This window comes from Balearica regulorum, chromosome 4, assembly GCF_011004875.1.
Source record: "Balearica regulorum gibbericeps isolate bBalReg1 chromosome 4, bBalReg1.pri, whole genome shotgun sequence".
NCBI lineage: Eukaryota > Metazoa > Chordata > Aves > Gruiformes > Gruidae > Balearica > Balearica regulorum.
The window spans coordinates 38,562,201-38,588,011 of record NC_046187.1 but is presented as its reverse complement, the minus strand read 5'-3'; the positions used below and the strand labels follow the sequence as shown (position 1 = coordinate 38,588,011).

Sequence of the window (25,811 nt, the reverse complement as noted above, 5' to 3'; positions counted from 1 at the left end):
GAGAATCCAGGGGACCACTCCTTTCTTTACTGCAAAGAGAAATAAACCTGAAAATAAGTCCACTGCCTCTCCTCGCCCCAGGATGTCACGCAGGATTCTGCACTTCCAACGAATTGATCTTAAGGGATATTTCACGGGAAAAGCAGAAACCGGGTGAGGGGAGGGAAGGGGGGCGCATCCTCCGCCGCGAAACGCTCTGACCCCAAGGCTGCGTTTCCCACGTTGGTGTTTCCGTGCGAGCGGCCGCGGCGGGCAGCCACCCCTCCCGACACAGCGGGGCCGGGAGAAGCGGGGGCCGCTCCACCTGCCAGCCCCGGGGGGCACCGCGTACCCCGCTCCGGCCCCGGCGGGGCGGCTCGGCGGGATGACATCATGGGGGCGGGCCGGCGGGCGGGGCCGCAGCGCCGCGCCGGGCTGGCGGCTGCTCGGGCGGCGGGATGGGGCGGAGGGCGCAGCCCGGCAGGCAGCCTGCCCCGCCGCCCCGGCAGCCGGCTCCCTGAGGCACCTCGGCCCGCCGCTGGTGAGTGGGCGAGGGGCGGCCCGGCCCAGCCCGGCGCGGGGGGGTGGTGACCGCGGGGCACCTGCCGGGTCCCGGGTGTGGAAGCTGCCCTTTTTCTGTGGGGATGAGGAGAGTTGGGTTTTTTCCTTTTTTTTTTTCCTTGTTGTATTTTTTTGTTTGTTTGGGGTTTTTGGGTGGTTGTTTTTCTTTTCTTTTCTTTTTTTTTTGTTTTGTTGTTGTTTTTGGTTTTTTGGGGGGGAGAAGTGTATCAGGGCACCTACGCGGGTTCCTGCTGCTTTTCCTTTCCTCTCGGCCGGTGGCCGGAGGGTTTCCGTCAGCTCGTCGTCTCGTTTCCGCGTTCAGTCGGGCCGGCGCTTTGACAGTCACCGCTACGGAGCAGCGGCCCCGGCTGCCCTGGCCCTCCCGCCTGTGCGCAGCCGGGAGAAACAGTCACAGGAGTTTCTCTTGCTCTTCTACCCCCGTGCCCCAAGTCGGAGACGTCCTCCGGGAGGGAGCAGCCGCCGAGCGCCCGCCCCGGCCCCCGCCCGAGCCCGGGGGCCGCCGCGGACGTCGCCGCTCCGGCTGCGCGTTCCCCTCCAAGCCCTTGCCCAGCGCACCCCTGCCCCGTTAGGGACGCTCACGCATCCTCCTCAGTTTAACACCGGGGTAGGTGCTGCTTTAATGTTACGGGTTTTCTGGGCGAGTGTGGGGTGTAGCGACCTGGTAACAAGAGGAAACCCGGGTTGGAAAAACCTGGCTGGGGAATGTGGGCGAATTTACTTGTCCTTTGTAATCATTTTTTTCAGCAATTTTTTTTTTTTTTTTTTTTATTCAGTCGATGCTCAGGATGCAGGAAGGGGGATAGAAGTACCAGCCTTTATGAGACAATGGAATCTGTGGAAATGTGAAGGAAGGTGTTCAGGCTTCCACTGCCATTGGCATGTCTTGCTGTGGCTGTCTAGCGAAGGTTCCTCTTAATCTGGCAGCTCTCCTCTCTTTTGCCCTGTCCCATGTATTTTGTCTAGACTTCTGGAGAGCGTAAGCGTAAAATGCCTTCTCTTACATCTTCCCCATTTTCCTCTTTCTTGTATTTGCAAGTTGTGGTCAGGACCAAATTGAAAGGAGGGAAACACAACCTTATACTTTAGTGCAATTCAAATTTTCTTTATTGCCTATCAGAAAGGTAATGAACTGTATTTCTCCTTCTCTATTCAAAATGCTGCAAAGTTCAATTACCTTACTGGATATGGAGATCTGCAAGTCTGATAGTTATTATAGTGTGTTTTCTTACATACCTATGACAACAGTATGGATTGAAGTAAATATACAAACTGATGTACTGCCTGAGAGAATGAGCTTATCTTGCAGAACATTTCTTTTTTAACACTGAATAGCTAATATGGACACTGCTACAGTACTTGATTAAAAAGTCGAGAATTAATTAGCTGTTTCTTACAGCTAGAGTTCCAGATTTTAATTAGAGTTCCTGTCTTCAAGTTTAAACTGGTTAAAGCAATGCCAAAGCCACTCTGGTTATTTTCAATGTTTGCTAAAAAAAAAAAAAAGTAATTTTAAGCTCTTTGAACTTCATGTTGAAAAACAAACCCTTTGTTTGGGGTTCTGTCCCTGACTGTGCTGGCTGTGGGGCGTGAGATGATGTGTGTTATGTGCATTTTTTACTAGACTGAGGAAGGAATCTAATTAATGGAAGATCTTACAGGTTTGTTGTTGGCAGAGCATTGATTGCAATTGAAAAACAGTAATTTTGAAAGGAAAACTGGAATGTATTAACTAGCAAAAGTACCACTGGATAACCTGTAAGCATTCAGGTGCGTTTCCCAATGTTCGAACCACATACAAGGGTGTGTTTGGACACACAATGATGATGCTTCCTAGTAATACTAAAAACTCTGTTAGTGTCTAATATTCCTGACCAAAAGTCTCATCCAAACTTACGTAAAGCTGTCATGATGATTAAATACCGTCCTCCATTATCTTCTCTATTAATCTCATGTGCATACTTCTGGCTTCATTCTGCTGAAGAACAGTCACTTGCTTTAGACTTTAAAAAAAAAAAAAATCAGTGTATAGCTCATTCATAAGTACCCTGCTATATTTTCAACAACTTACTTATCCTTTTTAGGTGTTTGAGAGATTTGCAAATTGATAATTCCTGAGGGAACTGTTATGCTGATTAGACTTGCATAGTGGGTTTATTCTGAATATTTCACAGCACTCTTGACACTCTTCATGGGAAGAGTTTAATGTTTTTCTCACACTGCTAAGCACTTGTGACAAGACTTAGCAATGGGTGCTTTAAAATACAAAAAATGAGGTTTTCTGGAAAATGCAAGCTAAACGAATGACACTCTTTTAAGGTGTGTGGATGGGTCAAGCTAGCAGTGCTTGAAACTCTCCCATATGGGATTGACAGCTGGGCTTAAATCTGTGAACTTGCTTTATTTCCATGTTCAACCCAGTCAGAGCTGTGGTAGTCCTCATGTCATGACAGAAAGTTTTCTTGTCTGTTCAAACATTTAAAGGATTTTTAAAATTATTATTAAATAGTGACTGAATTCTGTGCAAAAGAAACTTCTTTGCAAAACCTTGGGTGTTAATTTGACATCTCTAGATATTTACATTCAAGGTGCATGAATGTTCTGGTGTCAGGTATGCTGCCAATGAAACCTATATAATTAAATGTCTAAATAAATGTGACTAATTTTTTTCTTACTATGATTATCCCATATGTTTGTTAACTACAGCTTACATCAACTAATATGGTGTCAGTATAGATAATGAGATAAACTGTCATCTTGGGTTTTTATATTTGATGAAAGATTTATATACATAACTGCTGCAATTAATGGTTTTTAATATCCTCAGAATAACTGTCTAGCTTTAGACAACTAGCTTTTCTCTTGTGGAAGAAGCAGATTCATATACTAGGAACACCTACATGCAAACAGTAAAGCATTTATTAAATTTTTAGAAGATGTTATTTGCTAGTCAGTCCTGAGAAACCTTACATGCGATCTAGGAACAAAGTTCACACTTCCAGTGTGAAGAGCGGGCGAAATGGAAGTCTCTCTGTACCCTGTGGCGTCTTACTGGAATGGTCCAACTAGGAGTTGATACATCTGCTGGTAGTCTTTTCCCAAACTTTGTATATCTCCTTGTAATTTTGGTCCTTTTCTCCTTTTTTCAGTTATCGCTGGGTTCTGCTGCCGTAGCCATGCTGCTGTCAGATGCCTGTTTTCTATTTTTGCTGCCTTTTTATATTGCTGCTTGACCCATTCTAGGTTTTCAACTCTAATTTTGTTTGATTTCTGTATGTATATTATGCATTCCTTAATCCAGTAGATTCACTATCATGTAGCATACATGACAATGAATTTATATGCCTTGACTTGAAAAAAATTAGGATCTTTAAAAAGAAAGATCTTGTTATGTGAAATTAAATCCAGAATAGCCTCATTGTCTTAATAGCAGTGCAAATTCAAATAATGACTTAATAGAGGAACTTAAACCTTTTATGTGATGAGAATAACCTTGTTAATTATCAGGGTTAATGAGGTGCATTCCTTTAAAGTGAACAGAGTCATCACAGGCAAAAAAAAGGGCATCTATTCTTCTGGATAGTATTTTTCCAAATCATTGGTAATTGAAAAGGGGATTTTCTTCCAGGCAGGCATGTGGTATTAGAGCAGTTTATATCTGATTCTTCAGGAAAGAGGAATAAACACCTATTAAAAAGTAGACTATATGAATCAATATGAAATGGTAAAACAACTTGATCTTGTTTTGTATAGCCATCTTGATAGTTCAGTGCCTTTTTTGCCCAAGTGCATTGACAACCAGGCATACACTGAAACTTAAATCTTGTTAATTAGAGTGCTACGATTTGGAAATAGTGGGGAGTTTGATAGTATTGCATTATTCCATGTCATTTCACAGCTCTCCAGTGACTACTCGTGACTTCATATAGTTCCTTTTATGGAATGTTTTTTGGGACACAAAGGCATTAAAGGTACTTTGGGCAATTATACAGCAACAGTGCTGTCCTGTTGGTTGTAGGACAGGTATACAAGATCAGTCTTGTACTGTATTGTGAGAGGTTTTGGCAGCGCTGAGCTGTGGAAGGGTATAGAGTTAATTTCAGACTAGATGACTATTGAAAAATGAAGTTTCTGATTTTACAGTGAAGATGATACTATATTTATAGCTCTTTTATAATCTTATGAAATGAATGTTTTTGCACAAGGAGTGTGGCATTCAAGGCGCCAAAAGCATTTCTGGTAGCTTGTAGAAAGAGTTATCATGTTCTTGCCTGAATGTTGTCCCCTTAACTTTGCTTGTCTGTTGCCAAATTTCTTCATGAGCACGTGTTCCAGCATTAACCCATCTGTGTCTGTCTGTCCCTACGATCTGTGAGCATGCCTGCCCTGGGATGGTGGTGGGAAGAACAGCGCAACATGAAACCTTGGCTTGTTAGCTGCTACCCTGTTCTGACTACACTTGTACTGAGTCCAAGTGCTTTGGAGTCACATAGCTGGCTGTATTGTACGCTCTGTGTGTCTGTCTGTCTGCACGGGCACTGCTGAGCAGGTGGTTGGAGTCAGTGGTTCTTTCTGAATCTGCAAAAATGTTTTCTGAATGTGCACCTACCCATCCCATATGAGAAACAATAGAGCAAAGAAAGAAGAGCAAAGAAAATGGAGCTGAGGTGTCCTCCTGCAGATGCAGCTGTTACTGGCAATAGAAGATAAAGAAGAAAGGGCAATTTTGTGCTGTGTAAACTTTTCTTGATGATACAATGAATGGTGGGGAAGGAGAAGTGGTGTTACTGTAGGTTAGCTGTATGCAGTCAACGGTACCTTGAAAATTCTCAAATTTGTGAAGGTTTTGGTTTATAAGACTTATCCATTCTTTATATTCCTTTAAAAGGTAAGTAACAACTTGGCATTTTTATAAAATGTGAAACAATTGTTTAAACTTCCTATTAGGCAGAAGTGAGTGCATTTTTGCAAAGCTAAACTGTATGATATTAAGTTGACTTGGTTTCATTTACAGCAATATGATTGTGCTTTGTAGAGAAAAAATAGTAATCCAACCTCTCAGACTTCAGTAGAATAAAATGCATAACTTAAGTCTGCCAGATCAGGGATGGTAGGATATACTGGGATGTTTCAATGATTGCCCACCAGCAACTGAAATCCAAGTTTGGGCTATTTGTACCTTCAAATGGACTTTTATGTAGACAAAATCAGATATCAAACATGATTTCTACAAAAAGGGTATGTAGTATTTGACTGTATGAAAGTACTGGGCAATGTGGGACATGGTGGAAGATGTCAGGTACAAAGTACTTCAGAACACTGAACAGCTTAAGTACTTCTAATCCATTCAGCAGCTCAGTCTGAGAGTCTAAAATCCAGAAGCTTGTTTCGTTTGTGTTTCAGAACAACACTCTTCCTTGTCTGTTTATCTCCATTGCAAAGTTATGTTCTTTAAATAAGGTAGTGGTTACTGACTGATTTCCTGTACGGCTTCCCATTTTCCTCAGAGGAACAGTTTTTCTATCCTTTTTGATGTCTATAAAAGTATTACAATTAACTGCTCCCTTGTGTTTTGTTATATTTTTTACTTCATGTTGCGTTACACAGCTGTAGAGGGGACAAGCTGGGGAAGGGAAATGGCACCATGGTTCTGCAGGAACTTGTGGAGATGTAATCATCACAGCATCATATGGTTAGGGCTCCCAGCGAGGATGTGTAGAGGACAGCTTCTGTGCACGTCATTATTGTTTTGGTCATGTTGGGTCACTGAGTGAAAATGTATTTGGGGTCAATAGTGTACTAATCTCCATTTACCAGTTTCTGCCCTTCAGCTTTCTAAAGAAGAGGAGATTCCAAACAAAAGCACAGTGAGGGAAAGTGTCATCTTTGCAGTCATGGGAGCAGCTTCCTGGGCCTCCATGGAATGTAGTTTACATCGTAATGGCTTGATGACTACAGGTGTCATGGGAGATATGGTTCTTCCTCCATTCCCCCCTTCCCCCAAGGTGTTCTCTGAAGTTGTTTTCCAGATGGAATTTTTGAAATACCAATGATGTTATGGAAGAAAGGGACTATTTTAGCATGGAAGAAAGGTTCAAAGAGGAAGAAAATTATTAATACATTTATTCACATGTAAAATTGATGTAACATGAACCAAGCGAGATGATAGATACCTAACCTAAGGGACAAAACTTTGGCAGGAGATCAAGTAGTAATAAAATAAGGACTAGGATAAGATTTCTAGCCAACGGAGAAGTGAACTTTTGGAGCTGTCTTCTGACAGGACAAGAGCATGCATGTGTTACATGGTCAGAGTTTTAAGGGGAAGCCCAAGCCCTGCGTAAGACATTGTAGGACTTGATAAGTGTGATGAAAGGAGGCTGGGAGAATAATGTGGACTGAAGCATTAATCCTGATGTATTTGCAGAAATCATTGGCTGGATCCCATTTGCGTAGGAGAAGAATGTGAGGTGAACTCCAGCTCTCTGGTTATCAGGGTTGGCTGAGTGCAGAGGCAGTTGCAGTGAGGTCTCTAATGCTCTGCTCTTCAAGGACCTTGACATCATCAACTGGAGTAAGGAAAGCAGGCTGTGGAGTGAAAGTCCCACGTGCTAGCACAAAGCAGTGCGTAGCAGCACTAAATCTGATCATCCTTTCTGATCTTGGGCCCTTATAGGAAAGGGGTGACTATGGTTCCCAAGGGAAGACCTTGTGCTTCAATGTTTCCAGTACGTGAAACTGGCATCAGGCTGCGTGGCCAGTCCTTGCCACGTAATGTATGAAGGCAGGCACATTGCCATCCCAGCCTTTGGGGGCAATGGGCTATTTCACCTCTTTGCTGCTTCAGGCTCAGAGGGTCTGTGCAGCTTCTTTGGAGAGAAACTGAAAGCATGGCTCCTAAGTGCCAACCCCCTTCAAATGATGTCTGTTGTCTCCTCACAGTGGTGTGGTCTCTTCTGTTTAAAGCTCTTCTGCCAAGTGCAGCCAAACACGGGTCAGCTAATGTGACCCAGTTGTTCTTCAGGGGCATGGTAGTCATTTCAGTGCAGGGCAGAAAGTTTCTCTATGTAATAACAGCATCAAATTGTCCTTCTCTCTGCTAGCTCTATGTGTGGGTAAACAGTCATTAAAGAGTCAGCTGGTGGATGCAAGTTTTTGTGAAGACAGATGTTTTTCTATAAAGCTGATAAATGTTGTCAGTCCTGTAAAGTTATGTTTAACATGCATCTTCCTTGTTTGTCTAGTACCCTTTTTTTAATATCGAACAGTAAAATCAGTGTCTTAGATTAGGAGAAGTCCTAACAGACAATATGAGGTATTGGATGGAAGATGGCATACCTGCAAAAAGCCAAACTAATTCCATCTCCACATGCCTCTCAAATGCTGGTCTTCACAGCTGGTTGGATGCAGTATTCTGTGGAGCTGGGAGAAGGGGACTCGCTGTCCGTTTGAGGCAAAAATGCTTCAACAAGATGAAATCTCTTTGATAAACTCTTGCTAGAGTAAAGAACTTAATTCAACTTTGCAATTGTGTATGGATATGCTGAAGTTGGTAAGGTGAACAACTTAAGGTAGAACAAAGCCTAAGAAATCAAATACTAACAAGAAAGGTATCTGAAAATGGTCTTTCTGCAGCCACACACAGGGGAGGAGGGAAAAAGAAATAGCTAAACATCAAGTATTTTCTTAGTGGGTTTGTTATGTGAGCAGTCTCTGCACTTTGAGAAACTGTTTTCTGAATTTTTCGAGTCTTTTGAACTGCATTTGTAGTAATAGTCTGCTGGTTTTATTCTGTCCTCCTGTGAAAAAACTTTAATACAAACCCTGTTCAGTCAGTAAGTGTTTGAAAATAGCCATGTTTTATTTAAGTAAGAAGAAGAGCGCCTCAATTGCGTGTGTTTCTTTTCTCTTTGAAAGAGAGTGAAAGGCGATGTTACAAAGAACAAATTTTGGCAAGCGGGAAGAAAGCTGACGAGAAATGACAGAATGTGTAAGAGGCAGTTTTTATCCCTACTGAAAGGGTGGTTGAGGAATTTAAAGAGGAAATAATAAAAAGAATTTCGTGGAGATGAAGACGAAGGTAAGGTTATAGAAAATGGAGAAAGACCTAAGCAAACTAAAGGAAAATGGACCCATGAAATCTGAGGTAGGGGTAGGGTGGAAGTGAAAAGGAGGGGAGGAGATACCTGTGATAAGAGAAGATTGATATGTATGATCTGAGTGGAAAAAAATAGTGGAAAAGGGACAGAATCAAGACTTGGAATGAAAGATAATGATCACTGTATGTGGAGGGGGAGAAGAGAATCTTTTTTTAACCATGTGCTGTGTTTAACTTTTCAAAAACCTTTTCTTCCGTTGTGCTGGGGGAAAATTGTGTTCGTGTCTGCCTGCATCCCTGTGGTCCTCTGGGCTTGTAGGCATGGGCCTCTGATGGGCTGATTGCCCCTGTGGTGGGCCTGGGAGGAGCTGGGCAGGGAATTATTTGGGCTCCCCCACCTGCCTCTGTGTCTCTGTGCTCCTCTGTTGGGGTGCAGATGAGCTTTTATCACATGGTCTAACAGTATACATCCATCTTAAAGAGTAAACTTGTGATGAAAATATTTTGTTAGATAATATATAGGAATGAAAAATATTTAATTGTTGTAGGGCACATGCTTGGTGCCTCCTTGTTTGGCTTTATGCTGCGGAATGCAAAATGTATGATATAAATATAAAAGGTATTATATGACCTGTAGTCAAGTTAGATTTTTATTTTATAACTTGAAAGGGATTACTCTCAGGTAAAGGTCTAGTCAGTAGCAATAAGCTACAGTACAGGTTACAACACTACTCAAACATCTGTGAGGAATCCAGGTAATGATAATAGTTACAAAACAAAAACTGAGGGGTGTTTGTGATTACCTGTGGCAATGTTGTAGCTAATGGGATGGAATTCAATTTTTTTCCAGAATTGCCACCAACGTTTCTTTATACTTCTTAAAGAACTTAGACTACTTCTAAAGGCTGTAACCGTTGGAATTACTTCGTTTTAAACCACGGTTAAACGTATGCGTGTTCTGCAAAGCTGCCATTAAGACACACTTGAACTCATGAAAGAATGATCGTGTTCGTCATTGCAACTAGATTTTTCGTTGTCTTAGGACTGGAGACAGGAGCCTGCACAGAGAAACTGTCAAGCTGAGTTAGATCCTGCAAAGGGCTTTGGAGTAAGTAGCACGAAGTTCATCAGATACGTTTCCAAGAGTGGGGATGGAGAGGTATTAAAAATCTAAGTTTGTCTAAAAACTTGATTGTGTGCCATGTTTTACACCAAGTGATTACAATCACCTACAGAAAATGCATAGAGGTATGGAAATGGAAATTAAGGAGGAATCTGAGTGCAGATCTGCTGGAAAATGGAGCAGCTAGCTAATTAGGCATTAACAGGGCAGTGTACATTTTTTAAGAATGGGGGGAAAAATTAATCCAGGCAACTGCAGGATTATGGTTTTGACGTCAGTGTTATTCAAGTTCTTAAACTGCTTTTGGAGGAAAGGATAGTTCTGTGCATGATGGTAAAAGAAAATTAGAAAAAGGTATTAGGAATTTCCCGATGACAGTGGTGCTAAGGAAGTGAGACAGATGAAAGACCCCTTTGTCTCAGCTGTGCTTATGTGGCTGTTTGTATAGTTAAACTGTAAATAAGGTCAGTTTTGATTTTAGGAAGGAAAACATACTGTCAACCTTTTTTGACAGGTATCGTGTCATTAGTTGGGAGCTTGACTTATTCGAGATGATGAAATTTGAGAGGATATACGAGTACTCTATAAACGTGTGGGGATAATCACAAGGAAAGAATTTCTTAGAATAAGACAAAGCAAATGACCATATAAGGTGTGTATAAATTTACTCTAGAAATTAGAATAGAGTTTCTAATCAATAGAATAGCCTCCCAATTGAAGGTAGTGTATATCAGACCATATGTTACTGCATTAAAGTAGAGTCTAAGAAATTGATGAAAAAGCTTTCATAAAGATGATGAGATCCCTGCCAGAGCAAGGAACTAAATTCATGGAGCAGAGGAACTATTTTCTGTAGTATTTTCCTAAAATAAAATTCACATAAAGTGAATGGATCAATATCATGAAAGTATATCTGACAACAGATGCGACTCTTTCTCTCCATGATGGTACGGAGATAGGTTTTTTCAAACAGAAGGAACCAGTTTCAGCCACCACAACAAAGTGAAAACAATTTGGAGAGAACAGAATTTTCTGTAGAAAGGCAATGGAAATTTCAATGTGTGGAAATTTAAAATTGGTATAAAAAGATAGAAAGGAGTTTTCTTGGGCAAAAGTTCTGAAATAGATAGTTAAAATGATAGTTGAAGAATGTGATATATGATGAATACTCTTTTTTTTATCCTAATTGTCTATTTAAAGTTAGGTTTCCTTGATATATGACATTGGTTAGTGTTACTTACGCCTTTTTGCCGGGCTTTAAACTCCCTGTGTGATGCGTGCCAGTCTTTTGAGCAGAAATCTTTGAAGGTTTTGGCAAGGTTAGAGAGCTGAGCTGGGGGAAAAAGATAACTGTCAAACGCTATTGGAAACTTACACACACCGATGCTTCAGGACAGGGACCTTGAAACAAAAGGGATTGATTCTTACACAAGGAATGCGTTTCTCCCCTTCCTCAGAATATTTATTTGGTTGTGGAAAATAGTAGACCTTGAAAACACCTCTTCTTGTGTTGGAAAGACTTCAACTTTATTGACTAAAACCTCTGTAAAATTTAATGGCTGGGCCAAAGCAGGATTTCTCTGAAATCACAAATGTGAGTCATTTGGGCTGTGGGAGATGAGGGTGTGAGCAGCCCTGCTGACACACGCTGCCTGCTGCCCAGGAGCTCTGGAAGAGAAAGCTGCTTAGAAGGAAGAGTCCTGTGAAAGCAAAACTGGGAGGAGAAAACAATAGGGAAGAGAACAAACCCAGAGATGTGAGTACTTGAACCCCCAGGAGTGAAACTGTAGGAAGGGGAGTGATATTCAGAGTCTAGGCTAGAAAGGTGACGTGCTGAAAAATAAAATAAGAATTGATCTGGCAGGATGTGATTCAGGTGAGGACACCAAAGAGAGGAGATGACAAGGAGAACATCAGCTCAACACCGCCTGTGCCATTTGAGAGGTGAAGGAAGATGGGCAGGCAGGTGTGCCCAGACAAAGCCAGATGTACAGTCTGAGGTGCTAGTGCGATGGCAGTGCAGACAAAATGTCCTGTTGATTTGAGTTCTTGATCACACGAGTGGTAACACCTTGGCACTGTTACATACTTTGGCTATTTTACAGCAGACCCCAGTTGCTCTGTGGGTTTCTTGGGTGTATGTGAGTATATATTGCAACTGCATGTAATACTTTTTTCCGTATTTTCTCCCCTCTCTCCATAGAACTGTTTCACAAAGTTCTGATGTGCTGGGAGTACACCAGAGCTGTATGACACTTTTATCTGTAGAGCTCTAGCCTCATTTTTGTGCGTGGTGAATGAGGCAGGGATTACTAGGGGACAAATTTTTTTTTGTAGTCAGGCAGCTAAATGTTACTCTGGAGATATGACTTATGTTCTTTTCTTCCCATATCGGTCCTGTTTGATGCTGGTCAGAGTATTTGCAGATGTATTTTCACTGTGTATATTTCTCCTTTCCTGCATGCCCAATCTGAAAGTCAGGATCTACTCTATAGCAGGATTAGATGCTTGCATCTGAAGCTGAAGGAATTTTAGTGCTTGTTTGCTGTAGACTGTGCCAGCTCTACCTATTAGTGTCTGGAGATATTTCTGAGCCAGGTGTTAGGTCTATATATTTAGTAACCTTCAGAATTATTCAGGAAATAAAATTACATTATAATGGATGCCTTTTGCTTTGGCAAATTGGTAGAAGAGAATTCTGCTCTCACTTTTAGTAATTTAGTCTCAGACCTAGCTTCCTACTTTCATATTAATGGTGAGTAGTGTGCAGCTTACTCCAGTTCCCTTTCTACTTTACTCTGCAGTGCTGTGGTCTCCGTAGGACCTTTGCAGCTGTATGAGTTTCACTTTTATTCCCTTGAAATAGTTATTATAGATGTTATCCATACTTTAATACTGTATTGACTATGCAGTTCCATAATGGTACTTCAAGCATTGTGTTGTCTGTAATTCCTTGTGCAATCAGCACAGGTCTTACTGCGTTACTTAAAAATGCACAGGGAGAATGCAGATGCTTTACTGGAAATAGACAAGAGAGTAGTCTATCTTTTTTTTTTATCCCCCCCCCCCCCCCCCCCCCCCCCAAATATCTTATTCTTCCATTTCACCTTTACTTGAATAAGAATTGAAGCCTATTTTTGGATCTCTAAATTACAACTTCATGCCTCTCCATCTCTACAATAATTCTCCTGAAGCGTAGAAAACTTTGTTACTGCAAGGCCAATAAATTACACTCTTCTATGCTGACAAACTAGTAAGCATTGTGACAGGCAGATTTGCTTTTTGGGCTAATAATAGGAGTTTGTCATTTTACCAAAGAACAAATAATATAGCTGACATCCGAGAACACAATAATTAAAATTCACTGAGGGAAAGGTTTCCTTTCTCAGTGTTACAAACAAACAAAAGTAATTGTCATGTTTTAACCTGGCAGGCAGCTAAAACAACCGCACAGCCGTTCGCTTGCTCCCCCCCCCCCAGTGCGATGGGGGAGAGAATTGAAAAGAAAAAGGTAGAACTCGTGGGTTGAGATAAAGACAGTTTAATAGGACAGAAAAGGAAGATAATAACAATAATGTTAAAAGAATGTACAAAACAAGTGATGCACAACACAATTGCTCACCACCTGAAGCCAATGCACAGCTAGTTTCTGAGCCGAACCACCTCCCGGTCAACCCCCCAGTTATATACAGAGCATGATGTCATATGGTATGGAATATCCCATAGGCCAGTTGGGGTCAGCTGCCCTGGCTGTGCCCCCTCCCAGCTCCTTGGGTGCCCCCCCACCTTCCCGTTGGCAGGGCAGTGTGAGAAGCTGAAAAGTCCTTGGCTGCTTGGCAACAACTGAAAACATCAGTGTGTTATCAGCGTTAATCTTGTCCTAAATCCAAACCACTGCACTACACCAGCTACTAGGAAGAAAATTAGCTCTATCCCAGCCAAAACCAGGGCAGTAATAAAAATGCTGTTTAAGGTACAAGTAATATCCTATGTGTTATTTGCATCTTAGAATGACTTAAATCACTTGTGAAGAGGGGAAATGCAAGAAAGTAAAACAGATGATGGCTTGCAGAATCGACAGAGAAATTAGGCAACTTCTGGTGATGTTTAATTGATGGGGAGAGCAACAGTCAACCTGACTGGATCCCTCATCTTTATAGAAATACAAATGGAGTAACTGTTAACATCTGAAGAGCTAAAAGTTTCTCATGGTTAAAGCCTTTTATCTTTATTGCTTTGGAACACAACGAGATTAATAATGTTTTGTGATGACAAAATCCATTATAGAAATAAATTAATTTATGGTAAGGTGTTGTGGAAGAACTTGTCCTATACTTTCTTAAACTATTTATAGTTTAAAAAAAAAATTAAAAATAATTGAATAAGATTATAAGAAAGAGAACAAAGAGGTAATGTGTGCTTATTTGCCTAGGCTATAAGATGATGAGATGAAACAAGATGTATCTTCCCCAAACAGGCACGTTTAACTTAGAATTCACAATCTTTTTTCCGTTTGATATTAAAAAAAATAAGAATTGTGGTTATCCAATTCTCATTCATCTCCTCCCTGTCACCCCCCGTCCTCCCTGTTAGAAAAAATTCTGTAGCCTGTGTTGCATAAAATAGTGCTAAGCAATGCTTATTATAAGCTGAGAAGCTTAATGAAATATTTACACGAACACTTAAATAACAGACATAACTTTTAAGATTTAACAGACCACCTGCTCAGCAACTGAAATAGAGCAATGCTGTTTTCAAAACCAGTGTAGTTATTCATGGCCAAGGAAACATCCTGGGTAGAGCTCCCAGAAAACTGTTTTCTCATCCTGTTAATTCTTTTTAGCCTTTTTAAAAAAAATAATTTGCTTGAAATCGTAAGGCTTCCAAAGGAAAAAGAAAGATGGGGGTGAGGAGAAGAAGGGGGAGGAGAAAAAAGAGAAATCACTGAAGAGAAGCATCTTAGAGTAGTAACATCCCAGAATGCTCTCTCTTAACGTAGGAGATTCGAGGTCAAATTTTTGGCATCTCCATCTTATTCTAATCTTTGGCTCGTTTAACACTTCTTTTTTTCTTTTCTTTTTTTTTTTTTCTTTCTCCCCATGTTCAGAGCTGCCTGTGCTCTGCCTTCAGTCCAGAAGCAAGATAATGCTGTGTTACTGTGCCTGTTACCCAGCTTGCTGGCGCGCTTTCACAAGCCTGATAAGTAAAAACATGGGTAGTGCTGCTCCTGGAGCAGTTTGTTTGTACTTGTCCGTGTAGATGTCTTTTGTGTACTGGAGAGGCGTGTGCTGAACTGAAGGAGGAAAGAGCAAGGAAAGGTGGCAGTCCTGCATCACCAGCCTGCATAATTCCTACCTCTGTGGAGAGTGCCAAGACGAAGTCTTTGGCTGTTAGTGGAACACAAAGATGTTTAAACTCTGAATTGTGAGGCTTTTTGAGCTCCTTTGTCCTGGCCTTCCACAGTCAGGAATTCAAATATTCTTTTTTCGTGTTCAGATATTGTGGGCATTAATGGACACTAGGGACCTGCACTTGGTTTATAGAAGTAGGTCAGGCTACAGTGATTTAAATTACCCATGGTCTTAATTAATCCTGGAATTCTGTAGCCTGTGCTACTGTGCATTTATGGAGGAGTAAAGGCTTCAATATTTGTTCTGTGTTTGAAATTAAAACAGAATACCGCTTTTTCCAATTCTCTCTCTTCAGAACCTTGAACAAAGTTACAGAAAAGGTAAAAGCCCTTTTTTCCCAGGACTGAGTACTTGCCTCCGTGCCGTAGGACATAACTGAGAAGATGTGTAGAAGTGCCATTTGTTGACATCTGTCAGAAACTGCCTAGGTGTACATATGTGTGTTTAGTCGAACCCTTTTAACTGGGGAATAACATAGTATGTGGCAAAGAGGAGTAGGCAGTAGGGGAAGCTTAAATGGCATAGAGTCAATGTCTTTTTTTAACTTGTCCCAACCCCTTTTCTTCGGAGGACTTCTCAGGACGCCTTCTGTAACAATCTGGTTTCATTTACAGCTGATGTGTTTTCAGGTTTTCCAACCCTCTGTGGTGGCAAAATAGCCAATCATCTGCATTGCTGATTCTGGTGAAGTTTTTGAGGTTGATTTTGTTACTTGTAGTAGATGATCAATGTTCTAAAGAGACATAATTTCAGGAACAGGTTCTTTCTTATCCACTATGATATGTTTAGTCTTTTTATATACACAAATAGAGAAAACAATATGGCTAATTTTTAGTACTGGTATACAATGAGAGTTTTACTTTTTTCTTCCATTGCCTGTAATATGTCTCTGAATTCAAGAAGCATTTTAGCCCTGCTTCTTTGCAAACCTGTTAGAATATTCAGATTGCTTTGCTTTTTGTGGTATACTGTTCTCTGAAATGTTATAATTGTGATAGTGATCATAGTTATGGTTATAGATACTATTAGGTCTCATAACTAATAGTGTTGCTAAATACAGTGGGCAGCAGGTTTTTTACTTCTGGACTGTCAGAGCTGCCACTCTTGTTCTTCATGCACTCCGTGTAAGAGTATGTGAAGTAAACCTCAGCCATTGTTATGATCAGAAATATCACTGGCTTAACTGTTGGAATTTTTCTTCCAACTGTAGAAATCTAGGAGTAGGCAGGCATATCAAAATAATTTTGACTCCATCTGTTCCAGCAAGGACTTCATCTGAATGAAACAGATACATCTTTCAAGTATAACATCAGATAGCGATTAAATGCAACGTTTTGTCTTGCAGGGGTGTAGGTTTCTTGTCAGATAGTTACTGTAATTCCACTTTTGCATTTAAAATTGTTTTCAAGATTGTTCAGTCTGTGACAGTGGCAGGGCCTATCCCCTGTGCTTGTGTCTAGAATGAGATGAGATCCATCAAGCTAGTGCTGTTTCAATAGTTTTCATACAACACATACCCCTTTCTTTATAGGTTCACCGGCTCAGGCAATGAGAAGACTGTAGAGGAGCTTCAAAATCTGAATAGTCATGTGGGTTGGAAAGAGCCCAAAGAATTAAATATCCAAATATACACCATTGACAAATTAACTGTTAAGCAGTAAGTGTGGGATTACAAACAAACTTAAAAATTCTTATCTAATTCCTACTAGCCACTTCTGTTGTGAACGTGAAAAAATAAAATGTATTTTTTCCTGCAAAATAAAAGGAATTGTTCTTCTCAAGTGGACCTGAGAGGGTTGATGTTCTTCACAGGTAAGGAATGTAAAGTATCCTCCTATTAGAGCAATTGTTTTTATGCTGAAGCAACAAAGAACTTGTTTTGTGCTTTTTCAATATGATGATGGTTACCCCTGCCATCATATAGCTACTATGTTAGTGCCACATATAGCTGTAGCTGTATGATAGTAGTTACCACTGGGGGAAGACTATCTGTCGTACTCTGTGGGAGTGTACGAATCTTAGTCAGTGCTCTAAGTTGCTACTCCTTCTCTTGGTGAGCAATTGTACCATCCTCACCAGATAAACACACCAAACCTTACTTAGCTTTGAGGCTGGCGTAAACAGGCACAAGCTCCACACAGCTTGCAGGACATAATTTGAATTCTATCTTGAACTTCATGATGCTGAAAAAGTGAATATTTTGCCACAGCTCCTGTTACTACAGTGTCAAGCAAGATCTGGTTTTGACGATGTTCAAGTTGAACTAACTTACTACTTATTTTTAGCACAGTATTCAAAATGTTAGAAATCAAACCATTTTCTCTGGTTTTCAGTTAGCATTTTAAGCTGAGGCCTCGTGTTTTGTCCTGTAACAAATGTTATAAGGATTGCAGAACTGGCAGGTACTGCAAGTACTCCGAAATAACAAATAGAGGCCTTTTCAGCTAGTGAAACATTTGACAATTGTGAGCATTTCTGCCAGGAAGCATTGCTGGCATCCAATTAAGGAATTTTCTGTAACAAGAATGCCTTGAATAGTTTTATATCTAGGCTGGAAATTGTTTGTTTGACACTATACCTTGTAAAGAAAGCAATAACAAATGGTTAGTTTAGAGCTTTTTCAGAAAGCCTAACTGGAGCTGCTGGTCCGGTCACCTTTCTGGACATCAGTGTTTGTTTACATACTGGAGGATTTGAGAATCAGTTTGTCTTGATTATTTTATCTTCCTTGAGTTATTTAGGCTCAGAAGACATCTTCTTCCTTCAGTCTAAGTCCTCTTTTCTAATTTTTTTGTTAGTTTATGTACTGTGTAGTATAATAGATTCACTGAATTTGTTGAGAACTTGAGTTCTCAGCAGAGTTAAATGTGAGGCTTGTTAGCTGTTAGAAGTATGTGTGGTTAATAAATAGTTGTTGAACAGGTGCCAAAAACCTTTGCTATAGGGAAAAGGATTACCTGTCTACATACCAGTATCGGTATTGTGGAAAGTCCGGAGCACATAACACACTCTGGTTCATGGCCCAAATCAAGACAAAGGAGAAAAATGCTATAAAGGCACGAAGTAAAAGTATTCTTTATGTGGAAAAATGTCAGCTGTTATCCAAAAAGTTACTATGCATTGGTATTTAATTATCCCTTGTAAACATTCCTTTATGGTATGTTGTAATAACGAAAGACCAAGACCCAAGGTTTATGGAATAACGGAGAACTGTATTTGCACACCGATATCAAGAAAACAGAATTTAAATAACCCCAAGTGATGTCCAGCTCTCAGTCCCTGAGGTTGGCTCTAGATCAGTGTTTCAAGTTATGAACAGAGGACACCATAGGAGGTGGAGCAGGAATACAGCTGAGTGTGCGGTGGTGTGGAAGCTTTGTAAGGCTGGAAGGGCCCAGGTCATGGAGAGTGGGGGCGAGCATGTGTAGTTGCCTCCACAGCAGGCCTCGCTTCTGTCTTTACGCATTTCAGTTGGCAAACATCATGTTTTTAGCAAGTTTGTAAAGATCCATTCCTCTTCGTTACATGAAAATATGTTGGGTAGGCTCTGTTGTGCTACTTTTATATTTTCAACAATTCTGAAATGTGTCTTCAAATAATATTTATTGTGACATAGTTAACACTTTAGTAAAAAGAAAAGTGCTTTATGGGATTTTTAAGTCCTTTTGCCAATTTTCATTGTATATTGCATTTTACAATTTATGCAAAATATGACAATCTCTGGTGTCAGTTGAATCAACCCACACTTGATTTTTATTTTATTTATTTCAGTTCTTGGGGAAGGAACCAGATAGAGCTAGAAACCAAGCTCTTTAATTAGCATAGGACATAGCAACACAACTACAAGTTTCTACATGGACCATCAGGCACTTCAGTTCTTTAGGACTAGCTGCATGTGTTGAGAGATTAGTTTTTGATGATCATCAGTTTTTGGCTTCTTTGCAGATGTTTCCAGGAATGCCAGTTTGTGCCATTTGTGATGACTGGACTTACCTTTGCTAAACCTTTTATAGATATCTGTAATAGAAATATTAGGGTTGATATGAATGATGTAGGAATGGAAAAGTGAGTTTAACCACGAGAATCGGCAGCAGAAGGGTTAAAAGAAAGGCCTGTATCAATGACGAAGAACAACTCTCCAAGGATGCAGCTCCCAGGATGCTATTCCCAGTGGTAGGATTGAAGAATGCATTATTTATGTCAAGACTGGAATGTCTGCCCTCTGATAAGACTATAAAGCAGATGACTTGTCAGTGGAAGCTTATAATGTGTCCCATTTCTTTTCCTGCTTGGCCAACAGAAGAACAGACCATAAACTGTATATATTCCAAATGAAGAAAAACAGAGTAGGAAACAACTTATTCTTGAGATTTACGAGGCTAAGGTATAAGTAGGATTCTGATGTGGAGGACCACCCCATGATGGCTGCTGGCTGCTAAAGGCTATGAAGATCTGTCCAGAAATGAGTTTGTTGTTGCCTGTGGAGAAGAAATCCAGAAACATGGTGAGGACTTGATAGCTGGTGCCTCTTGTCCTCACATACAGGTGATCCTGGCCAAACGACTTGGGTACATGTGTCACTTGTGTATATGTGAGTGTGAGATTTTGAGTGAATGAAATCTTTGGAAAGATGAATATGAGTGGGATATTTGCAGATTAATATCTTCCCCTTTCATAAGAACTGATATAGAATTTTGCTGCAATAACTTTCCCTACGTTACCTGATGCTTGCTCATTTTGCGCTGAAATTAAACCGCTGTCCAGCCACAGATGGGAACAGCCTGCACTTTCCCTGCCGGCATGAGAACTGTTCGTAGGATTAGGAGGTGTTAGAGGAAGACATGGGCTAAAACAATTTACTGTCTTGAAAAGTCTTGTGTGACACAAGACCAGTAAAATTTAAACAATAAATGAAGAACGGGTCAGAGGGGAAGGAAAAAGACTGGATAGTCTCTGTTACTGAGTATCTTGTATTAATTAGGCAATTTACTCTTAATACTGACTTTTTAATATTTTATTGTAACATATCAACATTATCAATAATACTATTAAATTAATTTTAAAAATGGTTGATGATAACAATATATCAATGTAATATAATTCTAGTATATTATTTTATTATATTATTTATTATTTTTAATACAAGCATTTTTTAAATGGGTGTACAGGATCCGTAAAGGTACCAGCATCCTTTGATCTGATTAAGAAACCTTGGGAGTGCATGAGGCTTTTTGACCTTTGTCCTCCTTGGCAATTTCAGCACTAAAATGTGGCATTATCACTGTCAGGTTCCCTCTTTTCTCAAGAGGTGTGTTATCACTGATGTTAACTTCAGACTAGATAACAAGCAGGAAATATAGTGAACAAATAAGGGACAGCAAGGAGCAGCTATTTTTATAGAGTTGCGACAGTTATGTCAGGAACAAGCCTGGTGAGCAAGAGGCATTTTGCAAGTCAGAAAAGTAGCTGTGTGGCACATGCTGTATTTTTATGAACTGTCTTTTCAGACTGAAAAATATAAGCATTGAGATAAACATTTGTACTTATATACTTGAACATTCATTATGTTCAGTCTATGTTCAAATGTATGCAACAAGCCAGTGGGAAAGACTGCGTAAGAGACAAATAGATTTACTGTCTAGCAGTTTTTGAGTTATTTATAGTATGTAAAGCAGTTTGCCATTTACAAGTATTTTGGTTTGTATGCTTGTTTACCTTTAGTAGACTATAATGTGGTACTTTTTGTGCCTGGAACCTGTTGTTTTCCAGGATCTTGTATGTAGTGTAATTAACTCCTCAGAGTGAAAAGGGGAATTCTTGGGCTGCACTTCTTCATAAGAGCTATATAGAACTGTAGGAAGAGTAGAAGGAGAAACAGCAAAGTATCTGATTGCTTCCATGTGTCCCTATAGCTTGGCTGGAGAAGAACCTACATGGTTAAGTTAAGGAACACTTTTATAACAAACTCAAAAACTTTCTTTATCTTTCTAATTTTTGTTGAAAGCCTTTAAAGTAATTCTGAACTTTTTTTTTCCCCACAAAAGAGACAAAACAAAATAAAAATTTGTAAATATTAAACAATGGATACTGGGTTGCAGACATATTTAATGTCTTCCATGATATCTTTCCCTAAATGTTTATGTAGCAAACCTGTGGTTTGCTCTGTGTTATGTGCTCTTTCTGAAGTTACATGTCTGGAAAGAGTGTCATAATTTAACTGTATTAATACTTTATTTGAACTTTATTTTGTATAGAGATACTTTAGACTTCTCAGTTGCTGAGGGGGAGTACAGCTGAATCAATGTGCTGGGAATAAAGAGAAAATGCTGCCATATTTCATGCTCACAGGAGTGATGTCCCAGGTGAAATGTTTGTCTTTAACTTGCCTGTTATGAGAAGCGGTGTGTTAGCAACATTCACCTTTGACTTAAACCTAGAACTAAAATCTGTCTAATGAAAAAGCTGTCGGAAATGAAGGTTCATATAAAATGCAATGAATTTTTTAACTCCTCCAGAAGGATTTCTCAAAGTACTGTAATTCTCTGTTGATTTGCCTAACCAGAGCGACACTTCTGTCACCGTTCAGTGAACACAGTTTTACTTTTATTCATAGTCTTCCTGCAAATATAAAACTTCCAAGCAGAATATGGCTTATGGAAACAGTCCAGCCTAAAAAACAACAAAAAAGGAAGCCTACAGAGGGTGGAAGCAAGGGCAGGCAGCCTGGGAAGAATACAGAGAAAATGTCCGAGCAGCGAGGGATCAGGTTAGGAAAACCAAAGCCCCTGATAGAAGTTACTCTGGCCAGGGATGTCAAGGACAACAAAGTGACGTGATTTAGCCCCAGCCGGTAGCTAAGTGCCACGCACCGCTCGCTCACCCCTCCCCCGGCAGGATGGGGAGGAGAACGAAAAACAACGGCAAAGCCTCGAGGGTTGGGATAAGGGCAGGTTACTGGGACAGCGAGGGAGAGGGAAACAATCAACAACAGTGCTGATAACAGATAGTAACAATGGGTGATAACAGAGACCGATTTACCGATCCGACGGGACGCTCGACCGGTCCCGGAGCCATGCCGGGCCCACCCCTGCCCGACTAGCCCCCTTTTATGGTAAGCATGACGTCACATGGCATGGAATAGCCCCCGGCCACCTTGGCTCACCTGTCCTGGCTATTTGTGAAATTAACTCTACCCTTGCCAGAACCAGGACACAACGAAAGCTTCTATAGGTATGTGAGTGAGAAAAGGAGGACGAGGGAAAATGTGGGTCCCCTCCGGAATGAAACCGGCGACCTGGTTACCCAGGATATGGAGAAGGCTGAGGTACTCAGTGACTTTGCCTCCGTCTTCACTGGCAAATGCTTGAGCCGCACTGCCCAGGTCACAGAAGGCAGGGACTGGGAGAATGCAGAACCGCCCACTGTAGGAGAAGATCAGGTTTGAGAATATCTAAGGAACCTGAAGGTGCACAAGTCCATGGGACCTGATGAGTTGCATCCGCGGGTCTTGAGGGAACTGGCAGATGAAGTGGCCAGGGCACTCTCCATCATATTTGAGAAGTCCTGGCAGTCTGGCGAAGTTCCCGTTGACTGGAAGAGGGAGAACATAACCCCCATTTTTAAGAAGGGTAAAAAGGAAGACCCAGGGAACTACAGGCTGGTCAGTGTCACCTCCATGCCTGGCAAGATTATGGAGCAGACTCTCCTGGAGACTATGCTCAGGCACAGGGAAAATAAGGAGGTGATTGGTGACAGTCAATATGGCTTCACTAAGGGCAAATCGTGCCTGACAAACTTGGTAGCCTTCTATGATGGGGTTACAGCGTTGGTGGACAAGGGAAGGGCAACTGACATCATCTGCCTGGACTTGTGCAAGGCATTTGACACTGTCCCCCATTACATCCTTGTGTCTAAATTGGAGAGACATGGATTTGATGGATGGACCACTTGGTGGATAAGGAATTGCCTGGATGGTCGCACTCAAAGAGTTGCGGTCAACGGCTCAATGTCCAAGTGGAGAACAGTGACGAGTGGCATCCCTCAGGGGTCGGTACTGGGACCAGCACTGTTTAACATCTTTGTCAGGGACATGGACAGTGGGATTGAGTGCACCCTCAGCAAGTTTGCCAACGACACCAAGCTGTGTGGTGTGGTCAACACACTGGAGGGAAGGGATGCCATCCAGAGGGACCTTGACAGGCTGGAGAGGTGGGCCCCTGTGAACCGCATGAAGTTCAACAAGGCCAAGTGCAAGGTCCTGCACGTGGGTTGGCGCAATCCCAAGCACAACTATAGGCTGGGCGAGGAATGGATTGAAAGCAGCCCCGAGGAGAAGGACTTGGGGGTATTGACTGATGAGAAGCTCAACATGAGCCGGCAGTGTGCGCTTGCAGCCCAGAAAGCCAACCATGTCCTGGGCTGCATCCAAAGAGGTGTGACCAGCAGGTCGAGGGAGGTGATCCTGCCCCTCTACTCCGCTCTTGTGAGACCCCACCTGGAGTACTGCGTCCAGCTCTGGGGGCCCCAGTACACGAGAGACATGGAGCTGTTGGAGCGAGTCCAGAGGAGGGCCACGAAGCTGATCAGAGGGCTGGAGCACCTCTCCTATGAGGACAGGCTGAGGGAGTTGGGGTTGTTCAGCCTGGAGAAGAGAAGGCTCTGGGGAGATCTAATGGCGACCTTCCAGTACCTGAAGGGGCCTACAGGAAAGATGGTGAGGGACTGTTTATCAGGGGGTGTAGTGACAGGGCAAGGGGTAATGGGTTTAAGCTGAAGGAGGGTCGATTTAGATCAGATATTAGGAAGAATTTCTCTACTGTGAGAGTGGTGAGGCACTGGAACAGGTTGCCCAGAGAGGTTGTGGAGGCCCCATCCCTGGAAGTGTTTAAGACCAGGTTGGATGAGGCTTTGGGCAACGTGGTCTAGTGGAGGGTGTCCCTGCCTGTGGCAGGGGGGCTGGAACTGGATGATCTTTTAGGTCCCTTCCAACCCAAACCATTCTATGATTCTACGCAAATAGTGTATTTGATTCCTTACAAAATATCTTGAATTGGGTAAAAAATTTTATCAACCTGAATCAATTCAGTAACAGGTGACCTTGGATACTTTATTTTCCTTCCTGTTTCTTAGCAACAGGAAACTTTTCTGCAGGATGAGTATTTAATATCCTAGTCTGTTTTAGAAGCTTTTATACCTAAAGAGGAACAGATGTTCTATGGAAATTTTGTTTGTAGCAATAAAGATGGGGAATATCTATAGGTTATGTTTCCTCATTTTATACCCTATTGTCCTGCACTTACAATTACATAAAATCTCCTTGATTGTAGCTAAAAACTTCTGTCAGAAACAGAGAATAAAAATAACAGTCTTCAGATGCTACGAGGTTTTGGTTTTTTGGTTTTTTTTTTGTTTGTTTTTTTTTTCCCCTTTGTATGATGCAAGAAAGTGGTATATGTGTGCTCTTACAGCTGTGATTGCATTCCTTATACAAAGTGTTAGAATATGTATAATTGTATTCTGTAAGTGTTGAACTGTATCTGAGTAAATGAAGAAAGCTTTATCTACAACTTAATATCTGAGTGTTCCATTCATTTGGCATTTGCTTACTCTCTCTCATTCTCAAAATTTATCATGTGAAGTGGTTTCTTTCTCCTTTATTAAGGATTCCAAAGGATCTTTATATTTCAATGGAAGTAATCTTGTTTGAAAAGTTATTTTTATGTGCCTCGGTGTTCACATAAAATATGTTGAGTCATTAAGGAGACTGAAATGTGGAGCTCTGAAACACTATGTTGTGACTATTTTATTATTGGCCCAATGAAGAAATCATGCTGTTTATTTTTCTGGTGGCATGAAACTTCTTATTTCCAAAGAAGGAGACTGAATGTTTTGTAGGAGATTGGACGATCTTGGATTTTTCTACATGAATTTAAATATTAGTACATGAGTCTTGATTCTCACTTTATTACAGCCAGCTGTAAAGGAGCAAGTGAGACTTGTTCTCTTCTAATTCTTTCTCAAAGTGCTGTGTAGTACCTTTTCTTTCCAGCTCCTGAAGCTCTTCATGTAGAGAGAGGTACCTCCCCTCCGTCACTTAGTTGCTGTCTTAAGAATCATCCTGTAATGATGCTCATAAATGCCTGATAATGAAGTCATCTGGTTTTCTGTGATTGCTGGTTTGTCATGGAGACAGTTCTTGTCATGTAAGTCCCAATTAGCAGGTAGAGACATGACATTGTTTTGGTGAAGAGTGCTGAAGTAGTGTGTGTATGTGCATTTATATATACATATAAAAACCCAAATGACACAACACTATGGTGTGGGTCTTGTGAATCATCTGGTGCAGTTTTTTTTCTCCTTATTGGCCTATGTCATGCTTTGTTTATTATCAGTGATTACCAAAGTTGTATGAACTGTAGGATGAGCTTGTTTTTGATAACCTAAGAGACCTGTTGCCTGGCCTGCTCTTAAAGTTTCATCATTTATCCTGTATCACCCAAAATGAAATGTGCTCGGTAGCCTTTGGTAGAGCTCTTTTAGTTCCATAGCCTGATAGGAGGCTGTCTTCCACCATGAAACCTCCTTGACATCTTTTGTCCCTATTGTCATATTTGTATGTTGT

The 25,811-nt window shown here is 41.1% G+C and overlaps 1 protein-coding gene across 2 annotated transcripts in view; it reads left to right on the top strand.

Moving 5' to 3' along the window:
• Positions 1-321: 321 nt before the first annotated feature.
• The window catches only part of MARCHF1 (membrane associated ring-CH-type finger 1), a 241,582-nt gene continuing 216,092 nt past the window's right edge, over positions 322-25,811 (top strand). Inside the window, exon 1 of one of the 2 annotated variants that reach the window (XM_075751823.1) lies at positions 322-520. The gene's annotated coding sequence lies outside the window, so the exon portion shown is untranslated. The remainder of the gene's footprint in view (positions 521-25,811) is intronic. The other variant, XM_075751824.1, reaches the window with a different exon arrangement.